Source organism: Lissotriton vulgaris, chromosome 4_1, assembly GCF_964263255.1.
Source record: "Lissotriton vulgaris chromosome 4_1, aLisVul1.2, whole genome shotgun sequence".
Lineage (NCBI taxonomy): Eukaryota > Metazoa > Chordata > Amphibia > Caudata > Salamandridae > Lissotriton > Lissotriton vulgaris.
Genome location: NC_141691.1, coordinates 1405472251 through 1405489854, shown reverse-complemented (window position 1 = coordinate 1405489854; position 17604 = coordinate 1405472251).

Here is a 17604-nt window from a genome sequence, read left to right as displayed (position 1 = left end):
GAAATTCTCTGTAGCTCCGAAAACATCTCTGTTCAATAAAACTTCAGGTTTATTTAATGCATGACTATGGCAAACTCCTTGAAGCGTCTGAAGGATGCAGTGCTACATGAAGACAAAGGCACGAAACGTCAAAGAAATTCATAATTTGATTTTTTATCTATATTGTATTTCTCAAAGCATTACAGCACAGTAAACCCCGCTGAGATGACTGGAAAAGTCTTGTTTGACTTCAAAGAAACACTGAGCAAGCCTTTTTGGCACGTCTGGATATAATGTTTACCACCTTGGTAAATGTGGGCTTTTGGTTGCCCTTAGGTTTGTGAAGAAAATCACATTTGTTCCATAGCCCACGAGCCCTGGGGTGTTGCAGAAATAGCTAATTAAGTGTGACCCCTAAAATAATCCTGGCTCGATCAAAATAAACGGTGGTTCATATTTTTAATTTATTCTGCGCTTTTTAAAACGTACTCGCTACCATACCTTAGGACCTATATGAGCTGCTAAACCTAGATTCCCAGCTCAGAGTTTGTTAATTGTTGGCATCAGTAATACGTGTTCGAAAGTAGTGTGCTGCTCCGAAAAAGAATGGAAATTGGCGCCATACCTATATTAAAAATGCTATTCATGCTGCCAAGATCATGGCAAATACCTCAATGAAACCAGAACCCAAAAGTGCCCATGTACATGTATTGCCAAATCTTTAAAATGTTAGCAAATGTATCTACAATACTTGCTTTCTTAGTAGCGGTTCATACCAGAGTTGAGCCATTGTAAAGCACTTGTTGCCCTTCCTGGCGAACATGGAAGTCATCTAGGGTATAGCAGCCGCATAACCAGGAAACATATGATAGATTACATTTTAGTGTAAACATTGCCCAAAATGCATGAGATGGAAGAAAGACCAAACAACAGCGGAGATTTCTTGTGGACATAGTCAGACTCTAACGGCAGTTGGAGGATAGCTTCATTAAATGAAGGCGAGATAGAGACAATATGGATTTTGGAGTAATAAAAACAGTTCTGCATGTTATGCCTTATCTTTAAGTTGAAAACTAAGAACAAGAGATATTAATCACAAGTGCTAAATAGCTCACTCTCAAGTAATGGAATCTACCATGCTTAAGGAGATGGTGAGCCAGATGTAACAAATTGTACCATCTAGCGCATCAGCACCTCCTTATGATATTGTTAAAACATGCAGAATGCTTTCATAACGTAGGTACTCCGAAACAACAGCAGGTGACATATATGTGCACTTAGCACGTTTTTTGTGTGCTCTAATAATACCAATGCGAAGTGTTGCACTCAACATCTATATTAATCATGAACATATATCACTGTAGAATTAAAGAAATCATGTATCCATTGTGTGCCCTACTCATGTTAAATTGTGTATTACTTACAAATCGGATGAGAGCCATCCTCATACTACTCGATTTAGGTGATCAATAAACCATCCCTACTAGGTAGATATGAACCCATTATAACAAGTTAATCTATACAATGTGTGCCTTAATACATTTATTGACATTTGCTATGTAGATGACTGAATAGAAGCCATCCTCATCTACATAGAATGTGATTACTTTCAAAACAACAAAAGTTTATGTAATGTGCACTAATGGTATATGTATATTTCATTTAAATGTAGTTCTTAGACATACATACGCACAATGATTTAAAGAGTTTAGTGTATGCCACAAGTAAGATGGGTTTAACGTACTGATCATTCATATTCATTTATGTTTAAATGTGTACATCCATATTAAATGGGCACCATTGAGTTATCTTTTTAAGTTGTGCTTGGTAGGCCTGATTAACCAACAGATGACATATTGTTTTCCATTTTCTGCTATCATGACATTTTTTGCAAATATTCACATGCATTTTTAGTTGAAGAATAGATGCATTAGTCTATTAGTGAAAGAGAAAGAACTCGAGAAGAAAACCTTGGTGAAAGAACACCGAGAGCCGGAGCATTAATTGAAAGGTCTTTCAGCAATGTTACAACTTGGCCTGTGTGTGAGAAGATGATGTAATTCCCATGTTGAGTGTGAATGTTACTGTCTATAATGTGAGAAGTGCAGAAAGGAAATAGACCCCTGATGATGCTTGCAGAGGGGGTTTGCCCAAGAAGACTCTTGTGTGACATAACTTAGTGTTCACATTGTGAGAGAGCAGATTTTTTCCGATTCCTTTCAGAAACCCCTTCAGATTCTCAACAGAACCTTTCCAGACCCTCACTTTCCCTTGGACCTTGAGAGGTATGGACCTCTATGCTTCCTTTGAGTCTTTGCTGTGTGTAGCTGACCCAAAAGGACTCTTGAATGAGGTTCTGCAATGCTGACACCTTCCTATTGATCTAGTTATTTCCATTCTTCTCATTTTTGCAATCTTTTAGGTCGTTTATTCGAGACCTGTTGTAATTTCTCTTGTTGGCTTAAAGCGATCCCCTGCTTTTGATTTGTTTGTTTCAGTGTCCTTCAAAACTCCTTGCTTGCAAATGGTAAATCCTGCCTCTTTGACCCTTCTTTTTCTCTTCCATTCTTCCTATGCAGCAGAGTACAGTCTCATCATGCTACAGTTCTTTAACTGTTCTCGGGGGACTACTTTTTTCTTGGTTTCCTGTTCAGTTTCTGTTTGCCTGTGTGTAGTTTTGGCACCATAGCTGATTAAATTAAAATATCGTTTTTCCACCACCTTCTAATTCCACAGTTGTTTTGGGGGAGCGTCTTGCTCCATGCTTCCCTCTTTGTTGGTTATATTTTTTAGGCTTATAGCAGTTTTTGCTGTTGAACGTCATTTGGGCTTTATTAGTAGGGTGTTAGTTAAGTTTTGGGCTTTGTTTTAAGGAAAATTGGGCTTGTTCCTCTTGTGAAAGCTGCTGCAGTGTGCTGTGTGTACAGGCAGCATGATAAAGGCGCTCGCAATAGGCACCTGGTGAGGAGAGAATGCCCCACCCCTTTGCTTCAGTGCAGGGCGGCTGCAGTGCTCAGGCACTAGTCTTTGGCTATGAACAGTCAAGCAACTGAAATGCAGTGCAGGTTAGTCACTGTGGGTGGTTCCCATTGCACTCTCGCCATCAACAAGTGGAAAGGTTGGAGGTAATCTAAAATTAGGGATTCAGTGAAAAAAAACTGCAGGCCTCGTTATATAAAGAGAGGTACTAAACTCCCTCTTTCAGCTAGGTTAGAGCTCTCTCCAAAAATATTTGCATGAGACGCGCTCCTCACATCGGTGTTCAGGCTTTCAGGGCACGCCTTCTTTTCAGACAATCCTCCCCCAAGCATTCACGCTTCGTGTATCAGCTAAAGATGACACGGATCTGTGGAAAGAAATTGTGTTTTGGAACTTCAAAAACATAAGTTTAATAAAGAAAAAGTCTTAACAATTAACGGTCGATACATTTTTTGTGGACATGGGTGTGCGGAAAATAAGTGCCTTTTGAAACTTCAACAACATCATTTTATATACATTTTTTCAACAATTAACAGTTTGTGGAAGGTTTTTTGAGTAACTGGTGTGAGGTTGTAAAGACAGACAGCACGCTCCCTCTCCCATAATTCAGGTGAGTAACAAATATTTGCCTGAGGGGCTTTCCTCACATCTGTGTTCAGGCTTTCAAAGCACGCCTTCTTTTCATACAATCCTTCCCCTCAGAAGCATTCACACTTTGTGTAACAGCTCAGGAGTGCTGCTAAAGAGGACACGTGTCTACGGGAAATACGTTTTGGAACTTCAAAAACGTAACGTTATAACATTTTTTTTAACAATTACCAGTCAGTCAATTTTTGCTTAGAGTTTGTGGAACTAGGTTTTTCTCAGTAACTGTTGTGACTTTGTTAGGCACACAGGCTACTTTTATGGGAAGCCGTTCATGTCAAAATTACAGATCCCCATATAAGACACCTCCTGAAATGCATGGAGTGCTGCAAAATAAATATGAGACACACCAGAATGAATGTAACATATGTCTAAACAAAACTAAACATGGCAGAGTGAATATACTACCTAGTGGACAACAGGAATAGCACACACTCTGAATTGGATAAACGGTATGTTGAGATGTATAGTAACTACGCTGAAAGGAATATGACTGTTGCTGAAGAGAATACAACAAGAACTCAAGTGAATATAAACCTTATTGAAATGATATGGACTGGTGCTGAAATGAATATAACCCACATTGGAATGAATATGGCACATATTAAATTGAATTTGACACTCTTTAAAATGACTGTGACACACATGTAATGAATGTGAGACATACAGCAATGAATACAAGCCATGTTCAAATTAATATGACACGTGTTCAAATGCATACAAGATACGTTGAAATAAATATGACTAGTGTCAAAATGAATATAACTAACACTGAACTGTATATGACTCATGTTCAAATGAATATAAGATAAGTTGAAATAAATATGACTGGTGTCAAAATGAATATAACTAACACTGAACTGAATATGACACATGTTAATATAAATATGATTGCAGTTGAAATGCATTTGGTGCACATTAAAATGAATATGGCCCACACTGAAATGAATATGAGAATCTTTAAACTGAATACAACATCCTTTGGAATCGATGAAACATGGCGGAATAAATATTCTACCTATTGAACAATGTGAAGAACACACTTTGAATTGGATAAAAAATAAACTGAGATGTGTAACAACTACGCTGAAAGGAATATGACTGTTGCTGAAAAGAATACAACAAGAACTCAAGTGAATATAAACCTTATTGAAATGATATAGACTGGTGCTGAAATAAATATAAACCCCATTGAAACAAATATGGCACATATTACATTGAATTTAACACTGTTAAAAATTACTGTGACACACATGAAGTGAATTTCAGACATACAGCAATTAATATAAGCCATGTTCGAGTTAATATGACACATGTTCAAATTAATGTAAGATCATTTGAAATAAATATGACACAAAAGCTAATTTATAAAAGATTTCTATAAAATTAACATTACCGAATTGTTTAAATATGACAGATCTTTAAATTTATATAAATAATAGTGAAGTAAATAATACTCCTCTAGAAATGAATATGAGCTCCACTGAAATTGCATATGAGTCACATTGTGTTTCATACTGCATGAACTGGATAAGAGTGTGAGTGAATTGGATATGGTGAATTGTGTATAACATGCACTGAAAAGCACATGACACTAACAGCCAATCACAGAAAAGTTCAAGGCAAGCTCAGGAAGAGGAGGGGTTGTGGACAGGACCACATTGAAAAACACGAGCAGGAAGAGAACTCAGTCCAGTCTTGGGCCTCAGCTAACAGGTGCAGAGGCTTTTGGTGGGCAGTGGCACTGACAAAGGACAGTTTACTGCCAGCCTGCCCTGTACATTTTGTCTTATGCCAGCCGGCGAATCAGTGAGCCAGGTGCAGCCCACGATGAGAGCCTCGTGAGCACTACACAAATTCAGTCACCACAGTAAGTAATACGACACGTTAGCGTTGGTGTGAAGGGCACACAAGTTAGAAGCTACCTGCTCCGTCGGGGAGCTGACTAAGTTTATCCAGCGTGATGTGAAGGAATCGCTTTTTGCGTGTTGATTTTTATTCTCAGAATCACTTGTTGTTTCGGCCATCTTGAGTTATCCCACGTGGTAACATTTCTGTAGGGTAAATAAACTGCAGTTTTTTCTTGTGTGCGGTTAATATTATAAAGTGATTTGAAAACCATAAAGTTAAAATTGTATGTCCTTAACCTGATACTGAAATGCTGCAAATTCAACTGTCTAGCTCCATGAAATGGCTATATGTGGTAAATCCTATACCGACAACAGACAGTTAAAGTCAGGGGTGCCCATGACGATGCAGCCTTTTCTAGTTCTACAACACACCGGCGAGCAACCCGGAGACAGCAACCCAGGGACGGCCCTCACAAGAAGCTCTAAGTGCCCCACAGCATGACGGCACCATAACTACTGTATTGCGCTGCCTGACGAGCTACTTACCATGTCATTTCCCAAGAATCTTTGCGAGTCATGAGGGAACGTCTGGGGCAAAAGAGCTCATCTATATTGGCAATATGATGCAAACATGTATTTTTTTACTATTGGTAGCCATTGTTTGGGTACTAATGCCTCAAAACTGATTAGTCATTTTCGTGCTGTGTGTCACTTAAGATAATACAGCAGGCGGCTAACGGTTGTTCTCCAGTTTTAGGTCGAGCATCCGTGCCCTTACAACAGTGTTGTTTTGGGAATACTTATTTCAATCCCGAAGGTAGCGCGCTCCTCCTTACCACAAGATAATAACCTGCAGAATCCGGACTCGTACTTTATTGCGAGTGAGAAATCGCCACCTTGGGACGTGTAAAAATAACAGAAGGAGGAAGAACCCAGGCCTGCTTTTGAGAATTAAGCCGCAGTTATTATTTTTAGATGCCACAAGGTCGCAATTATGTTCTAGTCTCTGGAGTATTGGGTGATTTCTTTGCCCAGAATCACAGGATTTTGAGCCAGACTCGAGCTTCCTTCCCCATTTCCAAAGTCCACTACTTGGCCTTCAGGCCGCACCGGAAGTGATGGATTAAACCCAGATCTGTTGACTGGGTGTGAGTTTTTAATTGGTACAATGCTCCGTCCATCACCATCCCCTTTTGTACTGCGTTGTTCACCATAAGTTGGCAGGGTATGCTCAGACGTGAGTCCCTTGCACACTTTGCCACTGGATTCAAGCAAGCCTAGCTGAAGATGGCTGTAATGCCAGAAACCGGTAATAGGAATCTTGTTTCCGGTCCAGGTAAGGCATGGCTTGGCAGTTCGGGCTGGACTGTTCCCATGATGCACTGGGGCCGGCTGATTTGCATATAGCCATGTCTGAACTGGGGTGGCTGAGTGGGCTAAAGAATGGTGATGGATTAAACCCAGATCTTTGGACTGGGTGTGAGTGTTTGATTGGTTCAGATGCTCCATCCATCACCACCCCCTTTTGTACCGCTTTGTTCGCCATAAGTTGGCAGGGTATGCTCAGACGTGAGTCCCTTGCTCACTTTGCCACTGAATTTAAGCAAGCCTGGCTGAAGACAGTTGTAATGCCAGAAACCGGTCCTAGGAAGCTTGTTTCCGGTCCAGGGAAGATATGGCTTGGCAGTTCGGGTTGGACTGTTCCCATGAGGCACAGGGTCAGACTGATTTGCATATAGCCATGTCTGAACTGGGGTGGCAGAGTAGGCTAAAGAACGATGATGGATTAAACCCAGATCTGTTGACTGGGTGTGAGTGTTTTATTGGTTCAGATGCTCCGTCCATCACCACCCCCTTTTGTACCACCTTTAGGACTCTGCCCTCTTTACCACTGCCAACCAGTGCTAAAATACTTGTGATCTCTCCTGAAAACATGGTAGAATTGGCTTTTCCCCAAATGGTTTATTTAATTTACTTGTAAGTCTCGAGCAAATTTGTGCAATATGTGACCTGGGTCAGGACAATAAATATTACTAATGGGCCTGCAGCACTGATTGCGCCACCCACCTAAGTAGCACTTCAAATATGTGTCAAACCTGCCAATTCAGCCTGTGTGTCAAGTTTTAAAACTGCCATCTCAGCCAGGCAGAGTAAACCTTTTTTTACTAGGCCCAAGCCTTCCTTTTTAATACATATTAGTCACCTGTAGGCTAGGTCCTAAACAGAGAAAACAAAAGAAGATGATGGACAGAGCGCTGAAACTTGTCAGACACTCACTCCCAGTCACAGATCTGGGTTGACTCCATCATCGTTCTTTAGCTCACTTCACCACCCCAGTTCAGACACATATATGCATATCAGTCTTGACCCTGTGCCTCATGGGAACAGTCCAGCCCGAACTGCCCAGCCATGTCTTACCTGGATGGGAAATAAGCATCCTGGGACCAGTTTCATGCTAACAACCCTCATCCGCCAGGTTAGCTTGAATCCAGTGGCAAAGTGAGAAAGGGACCCACGTCTGGGCATACCCTGCCAACTTAGGGCAAACAAAGTAAACACAAGGAGATAATGGATGGAGCGCTGAAACTTTTCAGACACTCACCCCCAGTCACAGAGCTGAGTTGAGTCCATCATCGTTCTTTAGCTCACTTCGCCACAGTTTGCAGGGTATGCCCAGACGTGGGTCTCTTGCTCACTTTGCCACTGGATTCAAGCTAGCCTGGCGGATGAGGGATGTTAGCGCGAAACCGGTCCCAAGATGCTTGTTTTCGGTCCAGGGAAGACATGGCAGTTCGGGCTGTACTGTTCCCATGAGGCACAGGGTAAAGACTGATTTGCATATAGCTGTGTCTGAACTGGGGTGGTAACGTGAGCAAAAGAACAATGTTGGATACAACCCAAATCTGTGACTGGGGGTGAGTGTCTGAAAAGTTTCAGCGGTCCGACTATCATCTCCTTGTGTTTGCTAGGTCCTAAACAGCCCACAGGGCAAGTTGCAGTGTATTTAAATAGTAGGACATATACTCTTAAGATTTGTATGTCCTGGCAGTGAAAAACTCTTACATTTGTTTTTCACTACTGCACGGCCTACCTCTCTCATAGGATTACATTGAACTTACCTTATTACATTTAATAAGCTGTGATTTTCAAATGGGAACAAGTAACCAGTTCATGTTTGATGTCTTTGAAACTGTAATGAAAAATCTTAACTTATGGATAAGTTGGATTTTAAATTACAATTTTGAAAATGCCACTTTTAGAACGTTAGCATTTTCCTGCCTTAGCCATTTATTGCCTGGGTCACATGACTGGGTGTAATAGACCATTGGGCTTTGTGTATTACTCTTAGACAGCCACAAAAAATAGGGAACTTAAGTGTGCCTGGATGGATGGGAGGGAGGGAGGAGCTGAGCACAGCCCTATGTACATTAGAATAGGATGTGTCCTGCCTCAACATAAAGGGCTGCATACCTCCTTTGGTTAGCCTGGTCCCAGAGCAGTGAGGGTAGGGCACCTGTGCGCTACAAATGCATATGTATTCTCCCCACTTCAAATGCAGTACTGGGTATATATAATAAATATCCGTTCACAACACTTCAGTACACTTCTCGACCTGTGGAAACTCTGCCAGGAAGAAGGACAGCTGAGCCACTGAATGGACTGCCACTCTGCTGGACTGCTGCTCTGAAGGACTGCTGTCATGATGGCCTGACCTGCTGCCCTCTTGTCTGTGTGAAAAGGACTGGACCTGCATCTCTGGCACCCAGAACCTGAAAGTTAATACATGGACAAGTTGGTTGACCTCCTGATCTGAAGCTTTAGGGACAGGCTTCCAACAACCTTGGAGCTGGGCTCTGCAATATGTGAGTCTACCCAGTCAATGGTGCCACCCCAGTCCTGGTTCCTTAGAAGCGGTCCTAAGGTGCTCTGCCAGGCTCTGTAGATCCAGCGGAACTGGCACATCTCCTCTGCTGTATGGTGCAGCTACAAGCAGAACTGATGGATATCTGCCACTGCATGGATGGGACCCATCGCAAATACCCACATTGCCTCAGCAGCCCGCTGCCTCTTGGAACCTATGCTTCACAATGCACTCTAGGCGCAAGCCCTTACATGCCTCATCGATGGCTGCCTCAACAATGATGACTGACTCCTCATTATAGCTCCTCAAATCCGACACACCACCCCGAATGTGCAACGCATCCTCGATGGTGAACTTTGCAATGCAAGCCCCTGTCAACTGAATCCTCAGCAATGGTTCAGGACCTCGCATCATAGCCTCGTTGCATCGCGGAACTGAATCATTGCTTTTGATGCACAATGTATTTTCAAAATGGCTTGTCGCAATGTTCTGCAAGCCAGGATTTGAGGTACTTTGTACAGCTGGCCTAACTGTGTCCCTGTAGCCTCCCGCCCTCCATCATAGTTAGCAAGCGCTTGTGTCAGTCAGTCAAAATATCTTTATTCGATTTAGTTAAAAATCATACAAAGAGATAAAAACATTTCATACAATATAAAAAACTATTTACAATATCATACAAATCAATACATACATGGGGTTAATAAAAGGCAGATTAAATTCATTTAGTGTTGTGCAAAGTTCAAATGCAGTAACTAAACACAGTTTTAGAGGGACCCATCGTTCTGATGTGATTTTTTAGTTCTGGCTGCTGCCACCAAGAAATTAGCCATACAGAATGTGATGAGTATGTTGTTCAATGATTATAGGTAGAACAAGGCTGGTCTCACTTGTGTGAAGCCAGCCTCCTTTAAAACAGGTAACAGATATTTTTCCTGGGCTTTAGATAAAACCCACAAAACATAACAAAGAGCATGGTATCTTGGACAGAAAAGTGATCACAACAACAGGGGGGTGCTAATTCAGGTTTTTCCCATGTTTTAATATTGGCCAAATAAAAATGTAACAAATTAAACCTAAACTTGGTCAGGAGAAACCTATGGTATGGGATCGTAACTAAACCAAGGTAAGGTGCTAGTGCAAATGAGTTTACAAGCAGATAGTGTCTCCTCACTGCCGGTTTCGCTAGTTCCTTTTCCTCGCGACATGCTCTTGCCGTACCCATGAATTGCTTCTTAATCAGGTCAATGTCCTGGTTCTTGATGTCCCGGGGGGATGTAAAGAGTTCTGGTCGTTCCAGGTCTGAGATCGACTTCATCAAGTAGGCCAACCATGGCACCCTTTTAAAGTGGTCCAAAGACATGACATCAGCCATGATCCTATGGTTAAGGGGCAGCTCTTCATTGAGCCAGGTCTTTAGCCAAAAGATCAAGGGTGCCATGTTCAGCCCATCAGTGACAAAATCTAGGCCCACCTCCATATGTATGGAAAAGGTCGGTGTGGACTGTGGGACAGACAGGAGGGTCCGTATGAATCTATTTTCCGCCTTCTGAATTGGTTCCCGGTTTACGTAACCCCAAAGGGGTGAACCATATGAGGCCAAAGCAACTGATTTACTTTTATAAATCTTCAGAAGGGCTTCCATCTGCCTAGTGCCCAGCCTGCCCGCAAATCCCATGAGGGCAGCTGATGATCTAGTCACCGTCAACCTCTTCGCCCTAACCTGAGGTCCCCAAGATCCCCTCTGGTCAAAAAGAACCCCCAGGTAGGGGAAAGTGGAGACTCTGGTAACAACCTTGCCCTTACATTCAAAGATTTTAGATTTCCCCTTGCTACTTTGGCGCCCCACGACCATGGTATGGGATTTATTCATATTTATTTTTAAGTCCAGATGGTCCATAAATGTGCCAAAAGCATCCAGGAGAAGTTGAAGGCAGACGCCAGTGCGGGCAATCAGCACCGCGTCATCCGTGTACAGGAGCGCGGGGATCTTACTGCTCCTGCATACGGAACATCACCCTCAACATCCTCCAGGTAGGCACCCAAGCCATTAATGTAGATGGTAAAAAGCAGCGGGGCCAGTATACAGCCCTGCCTGACCCCCCGCATGGACTGAAAGCGGGACGTACACCTTCCCTCATTAGTGACCCGTACTGCAGCAAAAAGCTCTTGGTGAAGAGAGGCCATGAACTTGACCAGTGCCTCATCTATCCCCATCTTCAGAAGGGTGGTCCATAGCTTAGACCTGTTCACCAGATCAAAGGAAGAGGAGAGGTCCATAACGCTAGGAATAGGGACCCCTCTTTGGCCACCGTGTATTTCGAGATCAACAGGTGTAAGTTGGAACATTGCTCAACCGTTCCTTTCTTCTCTCTGAACCCGTACTGAATGTCGGCCAGCCCCCGCAACACTCTACGCTATCCCTCAATTTGGCCAAAAGGACTCTGCCTAGGACCTTGACTGCGGAGTCCAGGAGGGATATGGGCCTATAACACCCGGGGTCGTCCCGCTGGCCCTTCTTAAAAATGGGGACGATGGTAGAAATAGCCCAGATGGATGGTAAAGTGTTGCCATTACCGGCGGTAAAGACATTAGCCAAGACCCCCGCCCATAACTTGGGTGCATGCATGCAAAAGTCAGCCGGCACCCCGTCGGGTCCAGGAGCCTTGTTCTTGGTAGTGGCCAAAATAGCTTTCTCCACCTCGGATCTATTAAAATAAATAGGGGCGGCATCCGGGGCCACCAAGGGGCATAATTGACCACCGTCTCATTGTCTCCATACACCTTTTTAAAGTGGGCCAGCGATTTGTCATCCAAGATAACACAGTCCATGACATCATTAGTTGAATCAGTGAAAAATGGCTGTTTAATTTTTTCCCAGAATTGCCTGCTATCCTTCAGGATGGCCACAGAGAGGAGATTCTCCCAGGCTTCACGTTTGATATTATCTTGTCTGGTCTTGACGGCTAGCTTATAATTCTTCCTCAAAGTTACAATATCATCCCTTATCCTAGGTGATTTCTTCAAGGTTGCCATTAGGGACTTATGTGCTTTTGAGCAGGAAGCGTCAAACCAGCGCTGCTTGTTACACACTACTTTCCTGGGTTTTACCAAAAGATCCTGTGAGACAAGTCCACATATAGTCTCAAATGCCCCTATAATTTCACGGTCCCGGGCATTTGGGTTTTGGCACACCGCCACCTGGGCCTCGATTTTCGGGAAAACTTCTGCATAAAAGTTCTCCGAAACCACCTTGGCCCATTTAAGTCTTCTACCCTGATCGGAAGTGCGCAAGGTATGCACTAATTTTACTGGCCCCGGGATTGGTCCCATATAATCTCCCCGAGCTACATCAAGTATAACAGGATTGTGGTCACTGTAATGGGAAGGAACTGTGCGATAGGTGATGACCCTATTTAAGATACCTGGTGTTACAAAAATGTAGTCGATGATTGTTCCAGGGCGGTACCCGTTAAGGTAGCTATTCTTGTGCCCACGTCCGGTTCATAGAGGTTAAAATTGGCCAGAAAATATTCTAGCTCCTCACCTGATGTAGTGTGCTCGAAGTGGGGTCCTTCGAGGCCTTCTCCCCTTTCCTTGTTACTTGAACCACACACTAGCTTGCAGGGGTGAATATTAAAATCTCTCAATAGTATGTACTCCGAATCGAAATATGTATTCTGACTGACCGACATTAAAACAGCATCTAGTCTGGCAATATTATTATCACTGTTGTCCCTATTCCAAGAATTATAAAAATTTATATATATTGTCCTCCATGAGGGGCTAATTTCCCTTTCAAAGATAAGAATATTGGGAGAGACATTATTGATCTGTCTTAAAGATCCTTTAAGTTCTAGGGAAAATAAAATAAGGAGACCTCCCTTAGCTCTACCAGCACAGCTAGGGGTAGCAGCTTTAGCGAAACTGGTAAACCCGTCCAACCAAAAATTAGCGGTGGTGTCCCATGTTTCCTGTAGGGCAATAACCTTATGCCCAGAGACAAAACTAATCCACTCCTTGTCGTTGCGTTTGGAGTTGATTCCTGCCACGTTCCAGCTTAGTAGCTTACATACCCCAACTTCATCATTTATTAAATGCCCTACCTCCTCTGTCACACGGGTGGAGTTAGCTGCTAGTCAGCCTATATCCTTCAAACCTGACAGGGGGGCAAAACGATTTTCCGTGGCCTGCACCGGAGCCTCCCGGACATTCTGGTAGTCGCAGGGATGGCCGGTTGATGAGGTAGTTGGATACCTTAGGGATTGTGGAGGTGTGTGTGTATTAATCCTGCCCTCTCCCAGAGATGGGCGCCCTCCCAACCAGGGCATCTAGGTTGCGTAGTACGGACAAAGGGAGGGTAAAAGAAGCCCAGCAGGACAGGTCTCAATTGGTCCTTTAAAGAGAAATCAGAGCCATCCCAGAAGAGTCTATCCGCTAGGTTAGCCCTGCTAAAATTAATGAACACACAATCTCCTTGGGGACATTTCTGTTGTTGACCAATCCAACAAACCCTCCTTGCGAAAATAATCTCATCTGCAATGTTCTCACCGCAACATTTGTCCGAACACCACTTGTTAGTTTTAGCCATAAGGTCCGTGGTAGATTCCACCTCCCCTTCCCTTAATGGGGAACCCCGATGAAGACAGCTACTAGTGGGGACGCCTCAGGTGGCAAATTAAGTTTATATTTACTAAAGGATACCCTCCCAAGGTTAGGTGAGCAATGCTGGTGCTGCGGGCGTGGCTTCCCCTCCAAGATTGGAGGCTGTGCATCCTTGACTGGAAATAATGTATTATTAACCCCTACGCTGCTGTCAAGTTGCGATGCCGCACATGGTGCCTGTGCCAAATCCCCCTTGTCAGTCACCTTCCTCCGTCCCGCGCCCTCGGAACACATCGCTCTATCATGTGGTACCATATGAGGTATGGGGTTGTTAACAAGTCTATCGATTATTGCACATTTCTTTAGTAATCCTTCTAGACAGGTGTTTAGTGTGTCCACCATGTCTTTCGCAATCCCAACGAGTAGTGGTTCGATCCTGGTAACAAAAAGTCCCTCTAATTTGTCCCCCAGAATGTCAATAGGCAAATGTGATGGACATGCACTGATGACATTGTTATCCAACGATCTCCTGGTTGGTAGAGTAGTTGGCTGCTGACTCAGGTCGGCTGTCTAACTGGCGAGGTGGGGGTAGATGCCTTAGCTGTAAGGCATATGGAAGGAGGATTAACTATTGTCACGACGGGGTCTAGTGGTACCGGGAGATTGACATTAGGTGTGATATTGCCCAGATCCAAGGAGGTAGATGGAATAATGGTTAGTGAGGGAGTGGCTGACAGACCCAGTTCAAGCTCAGCATTGGCGATCTCCTTCGTCAATGCTCCCACCGCCGAAGTAAGATAAGTCATGATAGATTTGGAGTGTCTTGGGACCTAGCGTTCTTCCCACCCTCCTCCATATTTATGGCTTTCTTGCGCTTACCCATTATCAGCAGAGGATGTTATGGGGGTGGCCCAGCCCAGCCTCCTTTTGCCCCTGACGGCAACAGACGGCCCGCCCTCTGCCCGGGCTCAGCCCGGAGCTGCCTGCGCGCGTCCCGCGGGGCGGGGGGTGTTTCCTGAAGTTATGGTGCCTCCGGGCGCGTCGCTGTCGTCACTGCTGCGCCAGACCCCCGGGGCAGCTGGGTATTGTAGTGACCCAGCTGCGTGTGGCTCCAGTGTGGGTCAGGCGAGGATTGTGGAGCCGTTTCCCTCACGGCGTTGCTGGCTGCCAGGTAGGCGTATGTAATGGCCGTTTCCCTCACGGCTTCGATGCTGCCCCCCGCTTGTGACTTTGTCCTTGTCCAGTGTGACTAGATATCCACTGTTGGCAATTTATGCTTATTAGTTTGACTGATTGGTATTTTGTCATTTTGATCCTATGTATTTATTACAAATCACTCTGCTTTTCTAACTTGGTGTGGGATCCATTTTTTCGTGTAGTGTTTTTTTCGCTTTATTACTGTTTGAAGTGTTGCACAAATACTTTACACATTTCCTCTAACTTAAACCTGGCTGTTCTGTGCCAAGCTAGTATGGGGTTAAGCACAGGTTACTTCAGCGTCGGCTTTGCCTGGCCCTGACAAGGAATATGGTTGCTACTTGACCACGCCTCATACCCCAATCAACCAACAACCTAATTCCCTCTGCATGGTGTTCACAAAGAAGAGAAGTAGAAAAATATTTGAGTTCCTAGTGTTTGCAGCACACCTGATGGTCGCATCTCATGTGTAGACTGGATGGATGCCATACAAGGAGATGGTGTTGCAGGAATTAAAGAAATATATATCAGACAGTTAGCCCAAGAAAGGTAATTTATCAGACTAAGCCCAGGCCTTCAGAAACGTGAATGTAGATTTATCCTGGGATTTGTGCCATGTGCTTGGTGTGATAAGGCACAGAAGACTGAATTATCCTCCTGTTGGGACAAATAAATGTGATGAATCGTGGAATAACATTGAATTGAATATATCTTGTACTTATAGAGTTCTATGTTCCAGTCCAAAGTACGCTCTGGTGGTGGTTGATTATTTCTCACATTGGTCAGAGTTAAAATGTACACACCATGTAACCACGGATATAGTTAACGCCTTTCTGACAGAAGAATGGGTCAGAGAAGGTATTCTTAAAACCATAGTAAGGATAATGGTGTTACATTTGTGTCACACACCAAGCGGCCATTTTTGAAATCAAAGGGTGTTGAGCACATTTGTTCATCAGTTTATAATCCCTAAAGCAATGGATTAGCTCAATGATGGAACAAAGTACTGAAAAAAGGTCTTCAATTGGCTTTGTGTAATGATACTCCACAGTGCGAAGCTGCTGGGAAGTTGTTGTGATCATATTGTACCACACTTGACATCAGAAACTGATGGACTCCGTTTGAAATTATGAGGGGAAGAAACCTAGGGCTTTGTTGATGAAGGTTTTGGAGACAGGGGGTTTAAGTAAGGAAACAAGAGATGGCTTAATAAAAACACTGCTTTGATTTGCAGATTGTTGATTAGGTTTAAAGGAATGGTGGTCAGGGTAACGGGTTGTCAACATTTTTTGACCCTTTTCAGTGAAGGGATTCAATTTTTTCTCTATGTTGTTGAGTGATTGGAATGTCTGGAATCAGAAGAAAGTCGTGATGTTGCCTGCCTCACTGACTGAGTGTGAGAACAGAGTCAGGAATGAGAGGAACACGATCAAAGCTGAGGAAGGATAGCATTATCTTGTCAGAATATGTAAGACACATAAGTAGTTGGATGATTCTAAAGTGTTTGACTAATTAACCATCATAGGTTTAAAATTCTCCCCACTATTGGTGGTCAATGTTATTAGGAGCTAACGTTCTAATCTCACAGTTGTATTGTTGTTGTTAAAGGAAGGGATATGTGTTGCATTCTATCTCAATACGTAAGGAGACCTGGGTACGAGGGAAGTCTGGTGGGCATTCTAGATTGTGGAATGGTTCCCCAGAGCTCATGTGGGCGGTTGGCTGGCTTGATCCCTCCCAACACCATTTAATATTAAAGTGTACCTGCTTAGTGTATTCTAATTGCTGCTTACCCACCCAAGCATGAGAGAGCAACCCTGGCCTACTGCACTACTAAAAGGAGACCCGCAAGGCCCATGGAGACACCCTTTCTTCTCCGTCTGCAGGGCACAGCCCCCGCACCACAGAATTTTAACAGGAAGAGCAATCAAATACATCAAGAAAACAAAGACACCCATAGACACAGCTTTTGCAGGTCTCCACAGACCACAACATGTGTACAACAAACAATGCTATGTTAACTGACTGCAAGGAGAGGGCACAGTCTGCAAGAGGACTGCCAAAGAAAGAGTCACTAGTAAAAGACACAATCCTGGAGAAAAATCGTAGCAACTGGAATCCCAATATCGCCATGCACCCTTTCTTGGCTGAGAATTTCAAACCATGCAACCTTCAGTTATTGGAAATGATGCACTGAGCTATGCTTTATTTCTGTAGCTCATATTTAATACTAATGTTTCCATCAGAATATAGATACTAGGGAATATTTTTACCTATTTCAGAGATTTTTTAGTTCGAATCACACCTTCAAAGAACCGTGACCATATGATTTGCAAATTGTGATTGTGACATTGCAGGTGCTAGATCATGAACTCATGAATGAATGAATGAACTCATGAGCTGTAGGTGTAAAAGTTTAAAGCTTTAACCACAAGACACAGTATATTATTCAATGAATTTGTACCTTGGAGGTAAATGTGCCCAGCGATA